This window comes from Centruroides sculpturatus, unplaced genomic scaffold (genome assembly GCF_000671375.1).
Source record: "Centruroides sculpturatus isolate CEXI.00-Female unplaced genomic scaffold, Cexi_2.0 scaffold840, whole genome shotgun sequence".
NCBI lineage: Eukaryota > Metazoa > Arthropoda > Arachnida > Scorpiones > Buthidae > Centruroides > Centruroides sculpturatus.
In genome coordinates, this window is record NW_019384981.1 from 168975 (window position 1) to 183861 (window position 14887).

General features: G+C 31.3%; 1 long non-coding RNA gene across 1 annotated transcript; it reads right to left on the bottom strand.

Moving 5' to 3' along the window:
• Positions 1-4941: 4941 nt before the first annotated feature.
• Positions 4942-7849, bottom strand: LOC111632800. The gene is made up of 4 exons (XR_002757929.1): positions 7465-7849; positions 7089-7183; positions 5396-5520; positions 4942-5297 (listed from the first exon to the last, which is right to left on the bottom strand). It is a non-coding gene; the product is annotated as an uncharacterized LOC111632800 (long non-coding RNA).
• Positions 7850-14887: the final 7038 nt, after the last annotated feature.

Genomic DNA, 14887 nt, shown 5'->3' on the forward strand with positions numbered 1-14887 from the left:
TTGATGAATTTATGCTCAATTATTTTGTAAAATTGCAACCTTATTAATTAGTCGATTAACTGGCATAATATGCAGAAAATGAAAAGCCAGAAAACCCTAACAGCACCCAAAAAGATAACTATTATTAAGTATATAGAGATAATTTTCTACTGAATGGTCTTAATGTGAGGGTCGTAAAAGCGCGTTGGAAATACGACTAATTACGAAACTTTTACGTCTGAAAGTTTCGAGGATAGAATCGGGACAGGTCTGGTGTTAATGACAGAACCCAGATGGGACGAAAACTTTTCGAATTGTAAAACACACACGGCGCGATGATAAACCAGCAGGGGAAATGTCGACAGAGGGAAAAAGCCTTGTCGAGATGCTCGCGAACAAGTGTCGGGTCGAAGCAAGCGGGAGAAAGGGGAGGTCTAAGAACAAAAGGTACATCTGTTAAGTAAGAACGCAGTAGAGGATAAATGGCCATAAGAACATCTGGTGGACCATTTAGGTTCAAAGATGACAGAGAAAAGGGCCATGACGGAGTAAAATACGAGCGCAAACATTATAAGCCCCGTCATCACCTCTCTGACCTTTCCCGACCCGGATCGGTCCAAGTTTTGCCTAGAAACAAAAGAATGACCAATCGGGGTAAGGGAGAGGATGAATGGGACCAATCAGAAGAATGAGATTCGGGGAAAATCTTATAAAACCCCTGAATCTCAAGGACACAGGGCAGATTCTCTCCAAGACGCCAGGTCCTCAGCACACAGACATCCATACTCAAGAGAGATTGACAGTTGATTCTCAGCCGTGAACCAGGACTCCGTCATCGGACACCAGAACTCCGTCTTCGAAAGCAAGGACTCCGTCACCGAACGCAAGAACTCCGTCATCGGACGCTAGAACTCCGTCATCGAACGCAAGAGCTCCGTCACAGGACGCAAGAATTTCAGCCTATACCTCATTCGAACCCCGGGGCATATAAAGAAGGAACACCAGACGTCCAGCTTGTTACGCTTTGTCATTCCTATTGTGTAAGTTAATCTAATGTCAAAATAAACGGTTTTCTTGTAAGACACTTGTCATCTCTGTCTCCTACCGCCACTACCCACATACGATTCGCCCCTAGGTTTTTCTGACGCACAATTAACGTATTGGCCCCTAAAGTCAGCGACCTTACATTAACTACCTTACAAGGAATTGTTTGTAAACATATTTACATAGACCCTTTAAAACTTGATTCTCGAGATGTTTAATAATTGAAAAAATTAGGAGTAATATTTTAAAATGATATATAAAATTTATGTATTTTTAACAATATGGAAAAAATATTTGTGAAGAATTATATGAAACTACTGGACCGAGATTACATCGAATTACAATAACTCGGATTTTACAGAATAAGAGGAAAAATCAAGAAAAGAAAAACAATTCTTATGTAAATTCAAAAATTATGCAATAAGCAGGCTGGATGGTCGAGAAGTCAAGGTGGCAGCCTACTGCTCCTGGACCCGGAATCAAATCCGAACGGGTCGAAAAATCCCCAGGAATTTTTCGGGGATGGTCCGTTCGGATATGTCGGCCCCGTCCCTCGCCACCCGGCCGCACCACTGTAGACCTGCCTGAACCTATAATGGGCTTCCTAAAAAAGAGGCCCAAAGGGCAGAAAAAGTTTTAAAAAACTATGCAATATATTGAATATACTTTAACGAATGAAAAATAATTCATCAAAATTGCCGAAGCTACATATAGACGGGGAAGATGGTTTTTGTAACTGATTGGACTGATGTGAGATTGAAGCAAGTTTATTTATAATATATATACCAGCAGATGAGCCCGGCGTTACCCGGGCAAAAAACAACAACAAAGATTAAGTTTATGAGATTATTTCGTACTTCTAATCCTTCTATTTTAGTAGCCCGGGACGCCCGCTAGGGGCGTTCTTGCGGCAGCGGTGTCATTCCGTGGTATAAATAATAAATTCCTGTTACAAATAAAAATAATAATATACTGAATTTATTGTTAATTTAAATAATAGCTAGGAGCACCCCTAGTGGCCGTTTTTGGCATANTTTGAATATAAAAGTTGTGTTATTTTGTATTAATGTATCATTAAAGTTCTTACGAATAGAAGTCTTATGTATTGTATAACAATACATAAGACTTCTATTCGTATGAACTTATGTCTTATGTATTGTATAACAATACATAAGACTTCTATATTGTATAACATTGTATAAAATTATTAATAAACAAAATTTAAATTTGCAATAGTAATGTTATACACAAAACATTATATCAAACAATAAAAATATACAAAAATTCATTTTGTTAACCAGTGCCGTGTTATCCTATGGGTAAAAAATGCAATTGCCTGGGTGGGGCATCCCTAATTCAAATTCAGATGGGATTCGTGAAGCTATAACATGCCACTGTCATTAACTTATTTCAATTGTTTTACTTTGTTTTATGACTCAAGTTATGAAAAGTAATAAGATTTACATATTAAGATTTTTGGACTGCAATTTGTAGACCTATAAATTGGATCTGTCTTTCCTTAATTTCGAAAACGGAATCTGATACGGAAACCTTTGTGGGAGAAAGTCTCAATTAACTACATAAGAACTTCCGATTCAAACCGGAAGTTGCGTTATTTCAATTAAAATCTTCCCCTGGAAGGTGTTAGAGATATGACTGGCACAACTGTATTGTTAAAGGAAAAGTATGATGTACCAGGGGGCAAGTCATTACTAATTTCAGGTGGAGAGGATATATTTTAAATTAAAAATATGATTAGAAATTGCAGTCCAACATTATGACAATGTCACAATAAATAATTTCTTGTTTTTAAAAAAAACCATTTGGTAAATAATATATTATGATAAACTCACATTAGCATCGCTATCTGTGAAATCGTCTTTAAGTATCGACGTTAAGCAATTGTCAATTTTGTCCTCAGAGAAAGTTATTATTAAATTTCACTATATACTTCATTTTAAGATTGCAGTTTCTTTCTTTTTTAATAATTTTCAGGAATTTTATCCATCATAATCCTGGAAATAATGTTATGTTAATAAATACTTTTGTTGGTAGGGTGTTAAAAATTATATTTTGTTCAAACAGTAATAATAATTCTGACAGTTAATGGTAGGGAGATCACCATTAACTAATATTATTTAGTATAATCTATATACTTTAAACTAGTAAAAGGTTAATAGTAGTCATTAACTTTGCTTTCCTAAACCATTGTTAGANATTTTGTTCAAACAGTAATAATAATTCTGACAGTTAATGGTAGGGAGATCACCATTAACTAATATTATTTAGTATAATCTATATACTTTAAACTAGTAAAAGGTTAATAGTAGTCATTAACTTTGCTTTCCTAAACCATTGTTAGAGAACCTGTGACATTTTGTGGTTTCTAATGCTACCAGACAAAATATAGTGTGATAAAATTCATGATATATGCACATGCTGCAGCAGTCTTGTCAGTAGCTTGTTTATCTTTCTTTAGACACAGTTATCGATGTTGAAAAAAATAATCAATATTCAGCCTGTACAGTATGGATTATTCCAAGATCAGCTATAGAACAGCAGTGTAGAAAGCACTCAACTTGCACATTTTCCAGGACTCAAACCAAGCAGTTGTCATCTGACAGCTGACTCTTTACTTTTGTTTCATCTTTTAATATAGTTTCCAGTTCAACTATTTATTAAAAATGCTCTGCATCATCCAATCTTGGCAGTTTGCAGTGTGTAGAGCACACATTGTTCACATAATACAATATGTTCTTGATGTTTTTGCAATGATTAAGGGTCTCATATTCTCCATATCTATGTCATGTACAGTGGATATCAGTACTTGATCCTTCTTAGGATAAAAGGGATGAAAGAATGCAGTGTAGTGTAATACAAAATCATTTCTTACCTGAAGTACTGCAATAAAACATGGCTGTTAATCACTATTTAGCATTTTTGCTTCCTCTGCAGCAGTTGGAATAAACTACCTGTTTCATCAGGATTGAAAATGTCATCTGTTCTGTACTTAAATATTGTATCTTGTCTGTAGTCCATGCATATGCTATGTGCAATAAAACATCAATGTTTCTTTGCATAAAGATTTTGAGATAATTCCATACTTTTCAAAAATTCCCTGTATTGGTTGCATTTTTCCCCTTTGGCATATTTCATTATGAAGTTGACAAGATTACTTTCACTGACTGATGAATCATAACAACAGCATAGTAAAGTATATTACCCATTTGATACTAAAGTAGTGTAAGGATTCGTTGAATATAAAACTCATATTTACAGTCTCCTTCTTGTAACTTTCTAGTTTCATCTCCGTACACATCTTATTTGGTGGTGGCATTCCTGGCCTATGGTCTGAAAAATCCTGTCAATGGTGTCATCCACTCATTTATGGATTTTCACTGGGTACTTCTGGAATATTCTAACATGGATAACAAATAATCCAGTCCACCCACCACACCAGCCTTAATCTAAGGCATCTTCTAGACATGCCCCTTTTCTCCAGTCATCTGTGGAACTTCATAACCATTTTCATCTAATCTATCCCAGTATTTTGATATATTGGAAATGCTTGGCATAGTGAAAAAACCTTTGATATTCTGAAATTTATATTGACAGTTCTTAAGCTAAGTCTTACAGGTGGCCAAATTGGACTTCAAATTGTTTGCTATAATGAGGTGTTATCTGTATGTTTAACAGTAAAAAATAAGCACTCTCTCTCAAATACACTTTTTAATGTTCTTTAAAACTATATTGTTTGATTTTAAAAGAAGTACAACAAATTCAAAAAATAAATTTAAATACTTTGTTGTCATAGCAATCACAAACATATTAAATTACAAATATTATTAATTACAAGTATTAATTCTTTACATATATAGTAAAATATAGAATGAAAATTTAAACAGAATGAATCTTTATTTATTTAAAATATAAATTTTACAATAATTCATAATTTATAATCTGCTTTTACAGCTATCTCTATTACATTATATATGATAAAGAAAATTTGAACCTAATTTTATTGTGCTTAATTAACATAGGGCTAATTAATCCAAAATGAACATCAAGACAAATCAAACTCTGAATGCCAATTTTTACAAAATTTAAAATTAAAATGGTCCCGGGAATATAAAAGTAAAGTAAAGTAGTTCACTGACCATTTATAGAAGAAAATGTTGCATGCTCTTTGTCATAATGGAAATGTTTGTTAAAAGATTGCAGTGACAAAGTTCAATATCAACATTTTCTAAAAGAAGGTGTGTGGAGCAGATAACCTGAACAATTAAAAAAGAACATTATTTAAAATTGATTCTGAAATATGAATAAATATAGTAATGATTTCAAATAAATATAATCACTTCCAGCCACTTACCATTGAGTTGCTTATCCACGAAGTAATTTTCATACATACATGTCACATAGCTGCTCTATTGGTATGTCAGAAGCCTAAATGATGTCACACAACTCCTGGCTTTAAGTGCTCACAATCAGTTAAATCTATTAAACATGTAAAAAATAAAATCTCAGAATCATCACTGTATTCAAGAGTTACATAGAAGAGTTGAAAAAACAGCTATTTTTAATGAATTTTAATGTAAGCAAACATTAAAATTCTATCAATAGTTAAGCATCATTTTCATATGTCTTAATACAGATTAAACCATATACTAAGAGAAATAAAACAACTTCTTTTAAAAGAAATGGTTTAAACTATATAGAAATTATAACACCAGAGTTGATAAATTACCTAACTTTACAGCCTGTAACCGGCGTACTTTTTCTCCACTACGAAGGACTTTGCAAACGTTTTCGAACCTAATGTAGTTCTTATTCAGGCGCTACAGAATTCATATAGGGAATTCCGTAGCGCCTGAAGAAGAGCCACATTAGGTTCGAAAACATTTGCAAAGTCCTTCGTAGTGGAGAAGAAGTACGCCGGTTACATGCAGTGAAGTTAGGTAGAAATGGTTTATTTAAAATTGTAGCATTTTCTAAAATTTAACATTGAGTTTAGCAAAAATAAGAGTGTTAATTACAGCTTACATAGAACTTCTGGTTATATAAATGGCACTCTAGATATTAATTAATGCAAATAAATTAAGTGTAGTAGTGTGATTTGATTTGTGTAAATCTGTACATTTCAGTATTGGGTGTTGTTATGTACTTTATAAATGAGCAATGGTGTTAAATTGCCCCAATTCTCAAAAATTACCCAAATTCAATAAAACAATTCTTAATAAGGAAATATTACAAACGTCAAGTGAAATCTTGATAAGTTAAAGTTTTATTTGTATATATAAAATAATTGGTTCTTAAATTGGGGAAGAAATTGTTCTTCATCACAATAATACAAGATAAAATTCAAATATATTTACTATACAATCACACAAAAAATTATAAATAATACATCATATATATTGTTATTAAATATTATATTATATATAATATAATAACAATATCAGAATTCTCAATAAAATATATTAAAATTAATATTATAGAAGGAATGAAAAGATATATAAAATCAGTATAATAAGGAAACATTATTATTGGTAAATTTCCAAAAATTAATAATAAATTTAGTATGGAATTGATAAAGGAAAGTTGTTTTGATTTGGAATTAATCAATACCAATATTAAATAGTCTACTTGTATATGTAAAACTGTATAAGTGTATGTACTATTTGATAATTGAAATAACAAGCTAAGAATTAATTTTTTTAAATAAATCCTGTTATCAATAGGTAGACATTATAAATTCATATTAATTACTCATTGATAATTTTAAAACAAGATTATATTATGATTTAAACTCTCTGCTAATGTTTTTCTTAAATGTTTATAATTTATCTTGATATGAAATAAATATAATTTGAAGGACTAATTTATTACTTTTAATTAAAATTGCAATTCGTATTATATTGAATGCGTGAATAAATAACATTACATTTCAAGCATCATTCTACTACAATAAATTCTTAGATTCATCAATGAGGATTCTAAACTTTTATATACTATTTTCTACTGCATCAATGTACAGAATTAGAATGAAAATAAAAAAGTCTTACCTTTCCTTTGTTAATTTTTTGAGCAAAGAAGTTTTTAAAATGATTCCATGTTTCTTTGGAAAGTGGATTATAAAATTTGAGAATGATACTTCTTTCTAGAATAATTTAAGAATTTAAATATTAAGAATAGAAAAAATCGAGATGATTGATTAACTAATTAATTTAATAATAAAACCATTTTCTAATATAAAACATTTATTGTTTCATTCAAAAGAATATAAGACGATATACAAGCGAATATCATTTATAATCTGATAATTTAATTCGATGCTAAGTGGAAACAACCTTAAATATTTTAAGTAAAATTTAAGACTTTTACTTAATATTCTATCGACAATTATTCAATTTTGATCGCTTATAAATAAAAAAACGTTACATTGCCTGCGTTATTCGGGTTTTTGTAATTAAACATTTACGAAAAATCTCGAAATGGATTGAAAAATAACTCGCAATTTCCATAAAACTTTCTATTTCAAGATGGCGTCGGCAATACGAAATCGAACGAATTCGAATCGGTGGAACGTGCGATAAATGAGTCACACGTTACGTCATAAGTTCTACGTCAGAATATTAACTAATTGCAAATGTTATCTTTAAAATGCTAAAATAGTCCTCTTTTTTGTAAAATATCGCTAAGATATTTGTAATAATAAATAAAATTATAAAAATGCATTCCGTAACCTTACAGGTTACAGGCCGCAAATATAGGTTTAAAGCGTATCTAATTTAATCTATTTAATTTTTATATAAATCGAAAAATATTATGTTACCTACGTTACGCGAGTTTTCATTATTAAAATTTGTACGAAAAATGTTAAAATGGAGGGAAAAAGAACTCGCAATTTCCGGATAGCATAAATTTCCAAGATGGCGTCGGCAACAATACGAAATGGAACGAATTCGAATTTGTCGTTGCAATGCGTCACGCGTTACGTCAACGAGTTTTACGTCATAGATGTAATATTTCGAGTATTTTAATTGCATTTTTTAAAGGAAAGATTATTTTTAACAAATTCTTTTCTCTCGGATTTGGCAGAATATTTGTTAAATGTAAAACTTCGCTAAACAGAAAATTTACTCAGATTACATTACGAGTGGTTGGGGTTTGATTGGAAACAATTGCTTTTACCATCGTAAGATCGGGAATTTACAACATATTTCTACAACTGAAAGTTTTAATTTATATTGCCACAATATTTTTTTAACTGTGAAAGAATGGGTAGCTGCACTTCCTTCTTGCGGATTGATTGTGTAATTTACATAATAAACAACAACCCAGCACATTTCTATTACCAAATGATCTGTCAGATTACCTATTGGGCTATGTTGAGCCTAATAACTAATTACATAACAAATCAGTTTGACTAGAAATAGATGGTTTAGCTGTTTTCCTAATAAATTTGAAAATTAGAATTAAATTAATGTTAAATTTAGAATATTCTGAAAGGAGATTGTCCATTATCTATCCTGAAGGATATTGTTCAAGCAAATAATTGTCCAGAATGGGACTCAAATCCGCAACTCCTGATTAGTTTAGAGATGCATTGCAGGTTACACTACCCAGATTCTATATGATTTTTATTTCCAAAACAGTTAGTGAATTTAGATATAAGTACAGTTGGTCACTTAAAGTTGTGTTGTTGTTGTTGTTTTTTGTTTTGTTTTATTAAAGAATAAAAAGAAAAGAAAAATATTCCTAGAAAAACACTATTCTAATCTGTTTAATAGTGGAATCTGATGGTCGGAGGTAATATCCTGGAAATGTTTAACAGATCATTTTTATTTATGAATTAAACACCTTGATAATATGTTTTTTTTGCGTGAATGCTTTTCATTGGATATATTGTTGTGTATATTATAATATTGGATATTTAAAAATAGTTATAAAATCCTGGAATGTAAATAGTCAAATCAAATAATGAAGTGATGTACAGTACAGTACAGTAACTGATGACTATTCAATAAACATTTCAGTTTAATTAAGGCATTAAAATGAAGTAAGAATATAGTTTGTATATATATTTTTGGCCAGAATAGGTCTACATGCAATAAAGTCAGATACAGAGTATATTGTTTGGGTTCTTATAATTTTATCTCTTATCCCATTGTTAGCATATGCGCCTTGAACATTACCACCAGAGTACGTTTGAGCCAAATTCTGGATAAGGTTTCTATAGTAACCTGTTTTATAGCAATATGTTCAAACTGTTATAGTCATTTGCCATTTCAGTAAAATCTGTACAATGGGTAAAGGGTCTTTTTGTCAGGGCTCTAAAAGCAGCTATTTTGTATACATCAGGGGCTATTGGAGCTTGCAGATATAAATAATGGTGGGTGTGATGGTTTGTAATATAAATTTGGGTGAATATTTTCATTTCTATTGTTGATTTTAAGATCCAAAAAAATGTACCATTTAGTTGCTGGCATGGTCTAATTTAATACAGTCCATAAGGATTGTCATTCATTTGTTGTATGAAGCCATTTATATCTGGTTTTGTTTTCCATATAATAAAGATATCTTCCACATATCTTTTGCACATAAGCATACATGGTAGAGTTGATAAAATCATTTTTCCAATAATATTATATCTGACAAAGGACCCCAGACAAGAGGCTATCCACAGGTGCCCCTCTCTTTTGAACATATGTCTTGTAATCATAGTGAAAGAAAGAGGAATAGCATGAAATATGTGCTTAAATCCAGGATAAATTTGCAATTGACTTGCTTATTGCTTTTATGTAATAAATGTCTAAGAGGGCAAAAATTTGTTGTAATTTGTATTAAGTGGCACACAGGTACAGTATAAAGTCTAAGACTGTAATATAAACATCTCCTATAAGTTGACTACCACAAATCATCAATTATTTGCTCTGTTTTACTGATGGATAATCTATAGGTTTTTAAATAATCTTTAAATAGATTATGAATAGCATTTTCTAAAAGGCAAGTACGCAGCATGGCATTACAGTTCATATAGTGTTGCCTGATTTATGGATCTTTGTGAATGCAAAAAGTTTAGGAGTATTAGCAGAATTTGCCATTACACTATCTAATTTTAAGGTTCAAAAAATCTAAATCCAATAAATACAACACCAAAGCTATGTATGTGTGTGTGTGAACCCACACAGACTTTATAATTATAATCATTAACATTATATCAATAATAATACATAAACAGTAATTACAAAAGATAATTAAAAGTAGGTAAATACATTATATCCTTCTCAGAATTTATGCAAAGAATAACTCTATAATAAAAATATTTTGGAATTAACTGATTGTGTGATATGACTTTTTTGTCTTGACTGGTATAGTTTGTATTATTGCATTATTAAAGTCTTTAATAAACTGTTTGAAAATTTACGCTCTTATATGATTGCATTTTGTAATTTTTAGCTGTAAACTGAGTTTAATCAATGTCCCAAATTTAGCTAAAAGAAATATTACTTATTTGCATATTAGCTACTCTCAATCTCAATATACTCTATCTCAATCATTTAGAACTTATTTTTGTTAGAGAGTAACAAAACAAACAAATTCTTGTTTACTCCGACAAAGTGAATGCTTCAATGAATGCCAGTCTTCACAGCAACATCTGTACTGCCTGAATCCCTGATTCTGCTGAATTTCCTTTCTCATCCAGGTCAGGTGAAATAATGCCACTTTTGTTCCATTATTTACACTCCAGCAATCAATAATTAAGGATCTCATTAAGGATTTTGAATTTCCTTTCAATCTTGGAATGAACTTTTAAAATCATTGACAGACTAGGAGACACCTCCACCATGATGTTTTTTCCCTTCAGTGTTTTTGTCTGATGACATTACTTACTTTAAATTACTGAAGAACCGTAACTACAGTATGGTAAGGATGCATTGAACTGAGACTCTCTGTTTTCCTCTTCCTTCGTGTAACTTCCCAGAATTATTTCTGTTATCTTCCTGTTTGGCAGTTCCCTAGTATTGATCATAAAACTGTTTATAGGTCTTTCAGTGTTTGTTTTTTGGGATCTTTCTAGAACATTCTGAATATGTAGTATGTAACCAACTATCCGATCAACCCATTCAAAAAAACTCTAAAGTCAGTTCCTTGATTTGACAGGTCTTTCAGACAGTTTCTTTTGGGTGGACATCCTTGACACTTCCCAACTCCTGTCATTCAATTCTCCAATTCCATCAATTTTTTTCTATACCAGGGAATTTCAGTATAAGGTCCAGAAAACTATTTTATATTAATGAAAGTTTTCTTACAATAAACTTTCTTAGGTCAAGAATTCTTAAAGCATTAGTCATATGGGCAACAAACTAGGAATTCAAAATTTTTTCACTATACAGTAGAGTTGATTATCTGAAAAATTTATTAACAAAAGTCAACTTCAGAAAGTACTGCTGGCACTGGTATAGTATACATTGCCCCATTACTGCTATTCTTGGAGTCAGCATCAACCTTCTGCAGTATTTCCTTCAATTGTTAGAGAAAGTATCAAAGAGATCTAGTGGAGTTATCACCAAATAATCATCTTTATAAAGTTGAGTTTTCAGAGACCTGTTTAAAAGACTTGAAATTATTCATTTTGAAGCATATACAGAGAGTTTAAAGAAGTCCTTGTGGTGCTTTTCAAGGTTTGGGGTTCATTTCATTTTGTGTTTGGTTGGAGACCACAGACCCTGAGTCTGAATCACTCTCAACCTTTAGATATCCCTTCCTTCAGGAGAGTTCTATCCTCCAGACCTGTCTCTTTATTTTGTCACATAACCCTGCCACACTTGTATAGGTGATGGAATTCACTCTCCAGGAGGTGATAAACAAATGGACAGATAGTATGATGGAGCAGATTACATTGGTCAACATCACCACACAAAGAAGCAGACATGATCTTCTCTGGGTACAACCAACAAGGCAGGCAAGCTACACCAGCCCATCACACAGCGAGAGATGTATGTGTTGTCAGCAGGAAAGTATAGAAACAGTTAGTATAGAGACAGAAATATAACTGTCGACAGTTGAGAGGATTACCTAATAATTTTAGATAATTTGGAGTTTTGCCAATGGTACCTAACCAATCAAGTGCATTGGTGTGAAGTTTGAATAGATTGTTTTTGCAGTGTGTTAAACATGTTTTTTAAAATTTATCTGTATCATTTAAATAAATAATATATAAGTTGTAAAGTTCTGTTTTTTAACAATAAATTAATTTTTCTAAGTAAAATTGTAATTCATATTATTCTAAATGGCATAAATGAATAAAATTATTATTCAAACATCATTCTACTACAATAAATTCTTAGATTCATCAATGAGGATTCTAAACTTTTATATACTATTTTCTACTGCATCAATGTACAGAATACATAACAAATTAGAATGAAAATAAAAAAGTCTTACCTTTCCTTTGTTTTGCTTCTTGTTAATTTTTTTAGCACAAGAAGTTTTTAAAATGATTCCATGTCTCTTTGGAAAGTGGATTATAAAATTTGAGAATGATACTTCTTCCTAGAATAATTTAAGAATTTAATTATTAAGAATAGAAAAGATCGAGATGATTCATTAGCTAATTAATTAATTTAATATTAAAATAATTTTTTAATACAGGACATTTATTGTTTCATTCAAAAGAATATAAGACAATATGCAAGCGAATATCATTTATAATCTGATAATTTAATTCGATGCTAAGTGGAAACAACCTTAAATATTTTAAGTAAAAATTTAAGACTTTTACATTTAATATTCTATCGACAATTATTCAATTTTGATCGCTTATAAATAAAAAACGTTACATTGCCTGCGTTATTCGGGTTTATGTAATTAAACATTTACGAAAAATCTCGAAATGGAGGGAAAAATAACTCGCAATTTCCAGAAAACTTTCTATTTCAAGATGGCGTCGGCAATACGAAATCGAACGAATTCGAATCGGTGGAACGTGCGATAAATGCGTCACACGTTACGTCATAAGTTCTACGTCAGAATATTAACTAATTGCAAATGTTTTCTTTAAAATGCTAAAATAGTCCTCTTTTTTTGTAAAATATATTTGTAATAATAAATAACATTATAAAAACGCATTCCGTAACCTTACAGGTTACAGGCCGCAAATCTAGGTTTAAAGCGTATCTAATTTAAATTATTTAATTTTGATATAAATCGAAAAATATTAAGTTACCTACGTTACGCGAGTTTTCATTATTAAAATTTGTACGAAAAATGTTAAAATGGAGGGAAAAAGAACTCGCAATTTCCGGAAAGCATAAATTTCCAAGATGGCGTCGGCAACAATACGAAATGGAACGAATTCGAATTTGTCGTTGCAATGCGTCACGCGTTACGTCACGAGTTTTACGTCATAGATGTAATATTTCGAGTATTTTAATTGCATTTTTTAAAGGAAAGTTTATTTTTAACAAATTCTTTTCTCTCGGATTTGGCAGAATATTTGTTAAATGTAAAACTTCGCTAAAAAGAAAATTTACTCAGATTACATTACAAGTGGTTGGGGTTTGATTGGAAACAATTGCTTCCACCATTGTAAGATCGGGAATTTACAACATATTTCATACAACTGAAAGTTTTAATTTATATTGCCACAATATTTTCTTAACTGTGAAAGAATGGGTAGCTGCACTTCCTTCTTGCGGATTGATTGTGTAATTTACATAATAAACAACAACCCAGCACATTTCTATTACCAAATGATCTGTCAGATTATCTATTGGGCTATGTTGAGCCTAATAACTAATTAGATAACAAATCAGTTTGGCTAGAGATAGGTGGTTTAGCTGTTCTCCTAATAAATTTAAAAATTAGAATTAAATTAATTTTAAATTTAGAATATTCCGAAAGAAAATAATTGTCCAGAATGGGACTCAAATCCACAACTCTTGATTTATTTATTAAAATATTGTTTTCTAATCCTCGGTGTTCTAAGTAAAATGTCACGTCCGAGGGAAACCTACCCGTCGCCGGCCGTTTTCGGTTTTAACGACACTCTAGTTAAGGATTGTAGAACTGACGAGAAAAGGCAAGAGAACACGTGGACGATCTGCCAAGAGGGATGCCAAAAGGTGGTCAGGGCCCTTAGTCTCGAGTTTTTCGTGTTGTACTCGAACTGACGTCATCGAACTCACTCGTGTTACTATGACCAAGGCCACTTGATCGCTTCGCTACTAGCGAAGCGATCAAGTGGCCTTGCTATGGGTGCGTTTACTTCTGAGCTAATTTTACTATCAGCACGCTCAGCCTGTATACTTTCGTCCGAGTGCCACACTCATTGGCGTTTACTTTAGAGCTATGTGACGTCATGTTTAGCGAAATTGGTAAGCTCGGAGTGCTAGCTAGTTCGTTGTCGAGCTTTGCGCTAATTCAATATGGCTGCTCTCATGAAAAAATTACTTTCTGTACAAAGTACTAAAAATGGAATTAGTTTTCGAAAAATAAACGGCAGAAAATATTTTTATTGGTAAATTTCAATTATTTGTTGTGTAAAATGTTTACAATGATCTTTTTTTCATTGTAAGGTTCAATAGCTTTAGATGGCTTTTTTCATAAACAGAGTTAATTAATGTGAAAATTTAAGTTCGATTCATTGTTTATGATTAAAAGTGAGGTTTAACTAATACGCATTTGGAATCTTCAGAAATGTTATGTTCAGAGCATTAAGTAAATCGTAAAGAAATGAGCAGCATTAATAATACAGTAATCCAAAATTACATAAGTTTGTATACTTGAATGAATTTTCACTTACATATGGGAAATGACTTCTCGAAAAATTGTATCATCTAGTTAAAGATAAATATTT